Below are 9,200 nucleotides of genomic sequence, written 5' to 3'. Positions count from 1 at the left end.
CGCCGCAAGAAAAGAATAAGAAAAAAAGTCAATCTGCATCGTGGCCTGTTCTTGGGAACGTTCACCAGGCCACTTCTCTTCGGAGGGCCTCTTAAGTAGTTTAATAGCACCTCAGACTTTTGAGGTGCTCTTTAAAAAAGAATAAATGGTGGGGCTGGGGATTTAGCTCAGCAGCACAGCGCCTGCCTGGCAAGCGCAAGGTCGTGAGTTCGATTCCTGGTACCGGAAAAAAACCGAAACCAAAAAATAAAAAAAAATTTAAAAAAGAATAAATGAGGCTGTCAGTGTTTTGTTTTGTTTTTTTTAATTTTTATTTTTTGTCTTTTTGAGACAGAGCCTCGCTAGCTGTGTTAGGTGGACTTGCATAGCATAGAAATCACTTAAGGAAACTTAGTCCGCTAAGAAAAAGCTTAATTTTTCAGAACAAATCTGGAGAGAACTGTTCGTTCCCAACGTTGGAAAACGGTAAGACTGGAGGTCACCCGGGAATTTGTCTGCTAGCCCCTTGGAAATTACGTTGGGAGCTTCGCAACCCTGGGAAGCCCCGAAGTGGCACGCGTTTTGAGCATCAGGACAGAACTCAGTCCCACCAAACGGGGCCAAAACAACTTCGCGTCTGCAGTCGTGCGCACGCGCCCCGGCGGTTTTTGTAGCTCCGTAAGCTCCGCCCCTTGCGCGTCCTCCGGGGAGGGTCGGAGCTGAGGGCCGGAGCCGCAGCTCTCCCCTCGGCGCTCTCGGCAGATCGTCGCAAACGGGGGCCGGAAAGCGTGGCGGCGCAGGCGCAGGCGCAGAGAGCGGAGGCGGAGGTGGTGGCGGCCGCTGGCCAGTGTAAGATGGCGGCGGCGTTGGTGGTGGCAGTGGATGGGGCGGCTGGGCCTGCAGCAGTCGGAGCAGCCACTGGCAGAAGGATGACCCAAGTCGGGAAGCGGGCTGCTGAGTCTCGCCGGCTCCCGTGCCTGTAACTGTCCCAGCCGGACAACCCCCCCTGACCTAACCGGTCCGTGTCTCGTTCCGGCTCGGCCTGCCCCGCTCTCCCGGGCCGGTTCCGCTCAGGATGGGCCTGACCCACTTCCCCAGGCTCCCAGGGCCCGGATCTTCTCCTTCCCTGCACGGAGGCACTGTTGGGAGGGCCGGTTCTCCTTGGTGCGGTCCGCTCTGCAGTGCCCCTCAGGGCCAGCCCTGTAATTCGCGGGGACGTCTGGCTTCGTGGGGTGACCCATTTGTGTGCCCCTACCTGTCCGCTTCGCTCGGGGACGCGGCTGCCCCGGAGTCCCTGTTCCCGTGCGGCGTCCCCTCCCCCAGCCGGCCCCGGGCCCCGCACCTGGGGGCACCGAGACCCAAGGATCGGGAGGGGGCGGCGGCGGCTGGACCCGTACTCTCGCTCTCTGAGTTCGCCTCCGACCGCGGACGGGCGCCTTAGAACGGTCCCGTGTGGTCCCTGTTAGTTGGAAAGCATCGGTGGCTTGAATTTCTGACTCATGATTGTCGCTGGAGTCTCTGTAAACAAACCGGCGCTGGCGCTATCACGTTCTCTCCGGGATCTCCCCTCCCCCTGCTCCGCGGCTGCTGCTTCAGAGGTGGTTTGGTTCAGGTTCAGTGTTCAGAAGGTTCAAGTTTTCCCGTTGAGTGACGTTTAGTTTTAGCGGAGCAGGAAGATAACTTGTTTGACTTCTAGCCCTTGTGTTGGTTCATTTTATTTACATATGTACGCGGATTCTCGTCCAGCAGTCAGAAAACTACCTCTGGTTTTAAATAGCTCTAAGGAGTTCTAAAAAAAAAATTAGCAAACTGTATTCACGAAATCTTTTGTTATGTTCCGAAGAAGAGACACCTTTGCCATGTAAACTTTTAACTTTTCTCAGTCCTTCAGTGACTCTCCAGACCTATTTTCTCAGGAGCTCTCAGCCTGGCCCTACTTCAGTGATTAAAGGAGGAAAGGTGAGTGGGAGTGAAAAGACAGACCCTGCCGCGATGCTCAAGTGCTGATCGCTAAAGTCTTAAAATTCCTGCCAGAGTTTCCAGAAGACTTTGGGTATTGTTCCTGGCTGGGTTCCAGCTTTGGTGAAATTGTTTGTACAGGTTTAATTGGCTGTGTTTTTACTTTTCCGTCCGAAGCTACCGCTGTGCATATTGAGTTTTGCCTAGAAGCGAAAGTGTGTCCCTCACCCCTGTTTCGCTTTTTTTCTTAATCATTTGCCACATGTTTTGCCTTTGTGTGGGTCATGTTTGTTACATTGTGAAAAACTGAGAATTAGCTTGCCTGAGTTCTATTGTATCTTTTGTCAAATCCTGTCTCTTCCGCTCTCCCGGCTTTGTGTTGTCGTCCTTACCATTTAGAGAATATTTAGCCCCTTGTGACGGAAAGCTGAGGTGTGTGATGAGAGGAGCTGCCTTCGGTTGGTGTCCGAGTCCGCACCATCTCAAAGTTTTCAAAACATACTGGGGAAATTTTGGTAAAAAAATTAAATAGTAGGTGCTCTTTTGTAACTGGTCTAAAGAATTCTTGGTCAGCAGAAGAACCATCCTGTATATTCAGGATGGGCCAGTGCCAAAAAGGGAGTAAGAACTTACTTACAAGTGTAGTTTTGGGGATTTTTTGTTTGTTTGTTTTGATACCGGGAATTGAACTCAGGACCTGGCACTTGCCAAGCAGAGTAATATTCCCGGCCCTACGTGTTGTTTTTGTAAGGTTGTTAGGTTTCTGGTAGCAGAGAATCCTGGAGTGATTGAGGCTCGAGTTGTGACCCAAGAGCTGACTGGTTCTGGAAAATAGGCCTGGCCAATTCCTAGTATATACTTTTAGTGGTTTGTAGTAGGAAAAGATTGAACGGGACTGTAGGAAATTTTATTCTACCTGGTACCTAGGTCAGGAAATGTTCATTATAGGCTGAAATGAAATTTTTAATTATGGTGTGTGTATAAGATAAAAAAGGGAAAAGTATGGGCAGACTGGGGCTTAAGATTTATTAGCAGTGTGATCTTAGGTAAGTTACTTTAAACTTTGCTGACTCTTAATTTCCTCATCTTTAAAAGTGAGATAGGCTGGGGATATAGCTCAGTGGCACAGCACCTGCCTGGTAAGCTCGAGGTCTTGAGTTCGATTCCCACTACCAAAAAAACCACAAAACCCTGAGATAATATCATTACCTCCCACAGTCACTGTTGGTATTATATGAGAGAAGCCATGTAAAGTTTTTAGATTATGCGTAATGCACGGTACACACTCAGAAATGACTGTTTTCTCTGCACCCATTTGAATGAGTTGTACATTATTTCTTTGCTTTTTTTTTTTTTTTTTAAACCACACATTTTTTTGGAGACAGGGTCTCACTGTACAGTTCAGGCTGGCCTTGAGCTCACTTTGTAGCCCAGGCTGGTCTCGAACTTACAATAATCCTCCTGCCTCAGCCTCCTGAGCACTGGGATTATAGGCATGTGCCACCATGCCCTGCTACCACACATTTTCCTGATTAATTTTTCAGATTCTCTCCCCCACTTCCCCATACTGGGGGTTGAACCCAGGGCCTTTACACAGAGTTATGTTGCTGTTCCTTTTTCAGTTTTTATTTTCAGACAGGCTGGACTTTAGCTTTCCATCCTATTGCCTCACAGTGCTGGAATGATAGGCATATGCCACCATGCCCAACTTTTTTTTTCTTCTCTCCCCAGGTACTAGGTATTAACCCCAGGGCCTTCATACTGATCTAGATTGCTAACCCCTTTTTCTTTTTTACTTTTGACATGGAGTCTCTGTAGATTGCCCAGGCTAGGTTTGGATTTGTGATGCTCCTGCCTCAGCCTCCCAGAGTGCTAGGATTATACTGGTGTGCACACTTGGTTCCCCTGCTTGCCAGTTTGGTACTCTTCCCTAGTCCCTCAAATTCATTTTTAATTGTTCAGGTTAAATGTTTCCTTATAAGTGCCCTCCCAGGATTGCCTTCTGAGTACGATTTAGGGCAGTCTTGGTAGGGGTTCATGACCAGAGGACAGAAGGAATATTACATGTTGTTGTACATACATTTCTAAATGCCCTCTTAAACATCAGTAATGTTCCTCTGTTCCTTGCTTCCTTCCACTTGGTTTGTTAGCACACCTGATCAGAATTATCAGTATTGTAATTCCTTCCCCTTGTGCTGCAGTGTGGGTCGTCTATGCTGCAGCTACTCATGCCTTTCATTTTTGCAAGGGAGAGAATACATTTTCGCTAAGACACTGAGCTGTACGGTGATCCTCATGGACAGACTATCAAAGAACTAGATCATGAAAAGGTTTCACTTCTTTCTGAAGTAAACCAAAGTTAGGAATTCCAGGAGGTTAGGAAAAGAACAGAGCTCTTTTTTCATCTCCACATTTGGACAGTAGAGAGATTAAGAATTTTAAATCTTTTGTTGGCTTCTCTCCCATATCCCTTTTGAAAGAGCCAAGAGCACATGAAAATTAAGGAAGTATTGATAACATTGTGGTGGAGGAAGCTCAGTGATCATTTTAGGGCTGATAAACTTTCATTACTGCATCCACTGTCTAACTCTGTTGTAAGTCAAACACTCGTGGTAGTGAGGTGGGCATTTGTGTTTTTAGGAGACCTGGAGATCTGTACTGAGTAGGGAGAAGGATGGGAGGAGTAAAGGAAATATGTTGAAAGATGAAAGCTTTGAGTGTTCTTTATTGCCTTAAGGGGGGAATATAAATCCCTCTCCTCAACTACCAGAAAGGTTTCATATTTTATGCCTCAGGTGACATCTGTGTATACAGTGAATCAGTATTCTTACTCTATGAATCACAGGTCTGAAGTTCTTACCTTCCTGAAGATGTTTTTATATTTCAGGGTTTTGGGTGTTACCTAAGAATTGTCACATTTTTTTTTCTTTTTGAGACAGGGTTTCCTTGTGCAGTTCAGGCTGGCCTTGAGCTCACTTTGTAGCCCATGCTGGTCTCGAACTTGGAACAGTCGTCCTGCCTCAGCCTCTCAAGTGCTGGGATTACACCACACCCAGAGAATTGTCACATCTTATTAGGAAGTATTTCCTAAGTTGCCCAAGGTGGGAGACTATGTATACCGTGTCCTCTTAGTTCCCACTGCCAGTCTGGCTGGGCATTTGATGGTGTAGTATATTAAATGTGTAAGAATCGGTGTCAGTGTCGTGGTCTTTAATGTTGACTAGAATCAACCTAAGGCAAATTTGGCTTCAGAGAGCCAAAAGAAAGTAGCCTTTTTTGTTATTGTTGCCTGTTTAAGATAGTCTGGGCATTTCCAAAGCAGACGGATTCTAGTAGAAGATATACCATAGATTACAGGCTTTTTTTTTTTTTTTTTTTTTTTTTCTGAGATAGGGTCTCACTATGAAGTGCAGGTTGGCCTTGAACTTGCTTCTGTAGCCAGACTGACCTCAAGCTCATGGCCATCTGCCTGCCTCAGCCTTCCAGGTGCTTCCACGTGCTGGGATTACAGCAGTGGGCCACCACACCCTGCTTGCTTACAGGCTTTTAAAAATCATGAAGTGAGTAGTTAAACTTGGCTTTCTGTACATACATTTATTATTGGATTGTTTTTACCATAGAAAAGTTAGCTTTGGGTCCAGGGATATAGCTCAGTGGCACAGTCCTTGCCTGGCAAGTGCGAGGTCATGAGTTCGATTCCTGGTACCAAAAAAAAAGTTAGCTTTAAACATGTCTAAGGCATGTCTAGATTATAAAAGAGCAACAAGTATCCTAACAGAACTTTTTATTATATAATTTTAGTGTTAGAGTTGTTTTTTAATTTATTTTTTTCTGGAATTTTTAAGGCTCTGAGATTGAATGAGCTTTTGTTTTTTAAGTAGATTATCAGTGAGCTAAGATAATCTGCTGTTTACCCTCACCCATTTGGAACTCAAGCCTCTGAGTTAATTAAATCAGCAACAGACATGGAAGTAATGACCATGTATAGTATGCAGTGGTCCCATTTAGCTGCAGTTTTGCTTTCCATAGTCAAGCACAGTGCAAAAAATACTAAATGAAAAAGTCCAAAAATCAACACTAAGTTTTAAATTGTATGCTTTTCTGTGTGAGGAGCTTTCACCTTGATCCCCCAAGAAACATGAATCATCTCTGTGGGAACATAGCTACACTGTATATACTACCCTCCCATTAGTCACTTAGTAATCTTATTAGATGACTGTGGTATCAAGTGCTTGTTTTCAGGCAACCCTTATTTTGCTAATAATGACCCCAAAGTGCAAGAGTAATGATGCTGGCAATACAAATGTGCCAAAGAGAAGCCATAAAGTGCTTCCTATAAATGGAAAAGTGAAAATTCCCAATTTAAAAAGGAAAGAATAACCTTTATGCATAGGTTGCTAAAATGTAGCAGGGTGTATCCAACCCGTGGATACATATTTATGTGCAAAAGAAACAATTTCTTTCTTTCTTTCTATCTTTCTTTTTCTTTCTTTCTTTCTTTCTTTCCTTCCTTCCTTCCTTCCTTCCTTCCTTCCTTCCTTCTTTCTTACTTTCTTTTCTTTCTTTCTTTCTTTCTTTTTTTTTTCTTTTCTTTTCTTTTCTTTTCTTTTCTTTTCTTTTCTTTCCTCCTTTCCCTCATCTCAGTTGTTCCTTCCCTTTGAGGAATTTCTTTCCCTTTCACAGTATCTATTGTACCTTTTGGGTTTTATTTACTCTTTCAGGTTCTTACACTAGGGAGACAATATGATGTTTACATATGCAGATATGATTTATTTCACTTCTGAGTATGGTCTCTAGTTGCATCCATTTACCTATAAAAGCCTCAAGTTTACCTTTTTTTTATAGCTCAGTAATACTCCATTGTATAAAAATACCACATCTTTTTTATCCATTCCTCTGTTGATGGGCATTTGGGTTGTTCCAAGATTGAACTATGACAAATTGTGCTGCTATAAACATGGGTACACATAGATCTCTATGTTATGTTTTCAGTTTTTCTGGAAAAATACCCAGAAGGGGAATAGCTGGGTTAAGTGGGACCTCTAATTCTAGTTTTATAGGGAATCTCACACCGATTTTTACTAGTTTGCACTCCCACCAGCAGTGGAGAAGGGTTCTTTTTTCCCTGCAGCCCCTCCAGCATTTGCTATTGGTTGATTTCTTGATGATAGCTGTTCTTTTAGGGGTGAGATGGAATCTCAGTGTTGTTTTAATTTGCATTTCTCAAATCAGCACTGATGTTGTACATTTTTTCATATATGTTTTTGCCACCTGTATATCTTCATCTGAGAAGTGTGTATTCATTTCATGCCCATTTTTGGATTGGGTCTTTGAATTTGAGAGGACCTGATTTTTTTAATTCTTTATATGTTCTAGATAGAAGAAGTCCTTTGTCTGATGGACAGTTGTCTAAGTTTTTTTCCTAATTCATGAGTTTTCTTTTTACTCTGTTGGTGATTTCTTTTTACGTACAAAAACTTCTCAATAAGATGAGATTCCAGTCGTTGATTCTTTGAAGTACTTCCCATGCAGTTTGGTTTTTGTTCATGAACTCTCTGCCTACCCTTATGTCTTCAAAATTTCTAGATAGTTTCTCTTCCAGTAGATTTAGTGTTTTCTGTTTTAATCTTTAGATCTTTGATCCATTTTGACTGTAGTTTAATGCATGGTGATAGTCATGGGTCCAGTTTTAGTCTTTGGCATGTGTATTTGTTACTAATCTCTGTTTGCCTAATGTATAAACTAAATTTCACGGGGGATATAGCTCAGTGGCACAGCATCTGCCTAGCAAGCACCGAGTCCTGAGTTCAATTCCCAGTACCAAAAAACCCCCCAAAATGAAATCTCATCATACGTATGTTCAGGAAAAAAACATAGAGTTTGATATTATTTGATATTATTCTGGTGTCATAACCCCTTAGATGGGCGTGGCTGCAATTTTTTTGTTAGTTTTTTTTGAGACAGGATATTGCTGTGTAGTCCAAGGCTAGTCTTGAACTCACTGTGGAGCCTAGGCTGGCCTGAACTCAAAGTGATCCTCCTGCCTCAGGCTCCCAGAGTGCTGGGATTACAGGTGTGTGGCACTTAAATATTTAGTGCTAGCCAGGTATGGTGGCACACATCTGTAATCCCAGCACTTGGGAGGTTGAGGCAAGAAGATCGCTGTGAATTTGAGGCCCCCTTGGGCTACAAAGTGAGTTCGAGGCCAGCCTGAACTGCATAGTGAAACCCTGTCTCAAAAAGACCAAAAAAAAAGCCACAAGCCAGTGAGTTTTTAATTTATAATAATAATGAAAACTTCATCATTCATTTTCATGAATGTACTCAAGAAACCTTACTGCTATTTTTTTACTGATCCATTCCTCTGTCAGAGAAGAAAGTCCATGAAAGCTTTTCAGAAATTATTGTGTAATGAGCTAATGTATAATAGGTCCCTGCTAGAGTGCCTGCTTAACATATGTGAGGGCTTGGGTTCCATCCCCAACACTAAAATTATTGAGTGATAAATTTTATGAACTGTTCACTTCTTTGTCATAGTCTTTTATCACTGTCTGTACAAGCTATATAGTTTTTATGCCAGAAATCTGATTTCTCAAATACTACCATATCCCAGAAATGTGTTATGGCTAAATTAATGTGTTAAGCTGCCCTGAATTTGGGCATTGGATAGTGATTGCTACAACAAATCTTTTGGTGAAGTGTGGTATGTCTAATGTATTGAATTGTTGTAAAATTTTTCATTATTATGTCTGAAAAGATAAACTCTTTGCTCCTATACCCCAGTAATAGTATTTAAGGAGTTCTGGCCAAGTTCTAATGTGAAGCATCCATGCTTGCCTCATGTGTGAATGTTTTAGGGTTTCTTGGCTATCTGGAAAGTAATTTAAGAGTCTAGTAATAGTCAAGAGACTATTCCTCTGGTGTACTTTTATAATCAATGGTGTGTTTTGTTGAACTTACTTAGGACTCAACATTAGACCCTGCCTTCTAACCTAAAGTGCACTTCTCCACTTTTTTCTTTTGTTAGGCAAGGTCTCACTATGTAGTGCAGGCTGGCCTTGAACTTGCTCATGTAGGCTCAGGGTGGCCTCAAACTCACAGCAGTCCTCTTGCCTCAGCCTCCTAATTGCTGGGATTACAAGCATGCACCACCATAGCTGGCACTTCTCCACATCTAAACCTCTGTTTTTTATTGTAAGCAGTATCTTTCTTTTAGAGCATCATCCTTTTTTTTTTTTTTTTGCTCTTTTTGAGACAGGGTT

At 42.9% G+C, this 9,200-nt stretch overlaps 1 protein-coding gene across 4 annotated transcripts in view; it reads left to right on the top strand.

Annotated features, from left to right (window-relative positions):
* Window positions 1-745: 745 nt before the first annotated feature.
* Dcaf8 (DDB1 and CUL4 associated factor 8) overlaps window positions 746-9,200 on the top strand; it is a 45,763-nt gene continuing 37,308 nt past the window's right edge. The window contains exons 1-2 of one of the 4 annotated variants that reach the window (XM_005400202.1): window positions 747-828; window positions 1,863-1,938. The gene's annotated coding sequence lies outside the window, so the exon portion shown is untranslated. Of the gene's footprint in view, window positions 829-910; window positions 998-1,862; window positions 1,939-9,200 lie in introns of those variants that run through there. The other 3 variants (XM_005400201.2, XM_013522419.1, XM_005400200.2) reach the window with 3 other exon arrangements.

Source organism: Chinchilla lanigera, unplaced genomic scaffold (genome assembly GCF_000276665.1).
Source record: "Chinchilla lanigera isolate Chin_1 unplaced genomic scaffold, ChiLan1.0 scaffold00067, whole genome shotgun sequence".
Taxonomy (NCBI): domain Eukaryota; kingdom Metazoa; phylum Chordata; class Mammalia; order Rodentia; family Chinchillidae; genus Chinchilla; species Chinchilla lanigera.
The sequence above is the reverse complement of the archived record's forward strand: the minus strand, read 5'-3'. Positions and strand labels throughout refer to the sequence as shown.